Here is a 1,675-nt window from a genome sequence, read left to right on the forward strand (position 1 = left end):
ACTTATGGCTTTTTCTTAACCCTATACGACATACTAGAAGAGTAAACTCCACCCGAACAGGCCATGAACGCCCAACGGTACCGACCGGCCGCCGTGTCATCCTCAGATCACAGGCGTCACTGGAAGCGGATCTGGAGGACCATGTGGTCAGCACACCGCTCTCCCGTCCGTATGTCAGTTTCCGAGACCGGAGCCGCTACTTCTGAATCAAGTAGCTCCTCAGTTTACCTCACAAGATCTGAGTCCACCCCGCTTGCCAACAGCGCTGGGCTGACCGGATGGTCACCCATCCAGGTGCTAGCCCAGCCCGACAGCGCTTAACTTCGGTGATCTGACGGGAATCTGTGTTACCACTGCGGCAAGGCCGTTAGCTTATCCGACATACGCTTGTCTGATAATCACGCACTTCGCCAGCACTCACATGCGCTTCACTTGCGTATAGCTCGTACTTTAAATGTGTGTGCTCAAGCAAAGTACTATAAGAATGAGCTCAGATCAGCAACACAGCAGCTGTCTACAAGAGGTGCATTACAGTTGACGGTAGACTTTTTGAATATGTTTTGCGAGGAAATGTAGACAATTAAACAAAATACATTAGATCACAATGTTTCATTGACTTGGTTATCACCTACATTTGTCCTGTTCCCCACTGTTTTCATTGGTTCCCTCGGAAACTGTTAAGAACAGGACGTTTGTACACATAACGTGTTTTGTTGAGAATCACTGTCACACCTGAAAGGTACGTACCTTCCCTGACTCCCATTTTCTCTTGTATTTCACCAGGCATTTGCAGTTTCATTTTTGCGCAGTGTAGCTGGAGTCGCCCCAAACTAATGGTTCAAATCGTTCTGAGCACTGTGGGACCTAATTTCTGAGGTCATCAGTCCCCTAGAACTTAGAACTACTTAAACCTAACTAACCTAAGGACATCACACACATCCATGCCCGAAGTAGGATTCGAACCTGCGACTGTAGCAGCAGCGCGGTTCCAGACTGGAGCGCCTAGAACCGCTCGTCCACAACGGCCAGCCCAAACAAATACCGCACATCGTGTCTTGCAAGCGACGTTCAAAGCTGACAGAAAGTGTCGGTTCCTTTTCCGTTAAAAACAAAATTATTTTCATAGTGGAATTTTACGTGCCCGTTCGACAGAGCGATCCCAAATTAGTATAGTGCGATATTTGTTTTATCGTGATGTATCAACAGAGAGAGTAAGAATAACCAGTACTCCATCAGTGACAGCACCGCCCCGGCCCTTGCTGACTGCTGCCGCGATGCATAGCACCTGCTGAGTCGGTGTTGGAGTACTAGGCTACTCTTCGTGCTTTACTGGTAATACATATCGATAAAATGAACATCGCACTAGACTAATTTGGGACCGCACTGTCGAATGAGCACGTAAAATGTCGCTGTAAAAATCACTTTATTTGCCAGGGGAAACAAACTCACGCTTACCGTCGACAGTGGGCGTCACTTGAAAAACAGCAAGCAGCGTTTGTCAGGCGCGACTGCAGCTACACATTGCAAAAACGAAATCAAAGATGTCTTCTGAGATACCAGAGAAAATGCTCCTGAAGGCCTATAGCCGACACACCCGGAACCGGCATGTAGGTTGAAAAAGAAATTTACCTATTTTCAGTTTATTTAAAGAGTTCCCAGATACACCATCAGACGA

At 47.2% G+C, this 1,675-nt stretch overlaps 1 pseudogene; it reads right to left on the reverse strand.

Moving 5' to 3' along the window:
- Positions 1–254: 254 nt before the first annotated feature.
- Positions 255–372, reverse strand: LOC126268391 (5S ribosomal RNA; annotated as a pseudogene).
- Positions 373–1,675: the final 1,303 nt, after the last annotated feature.

This window comes from Schistocerca gregaria, chromosome 4 (genome assembly GCF_023897955.1).
Source record: "Schistocerca gregaria isolate iqSchGreg1 chromosome 4, iqSchGreg1.2, whole genome shotgun sequence".
Lineage (NCBI taxonomy): Eukaryota > Metazoa > Arthropoda > Insecta > Orthoptera > Acrididae > Schistocerca > Schistocerca gregaria.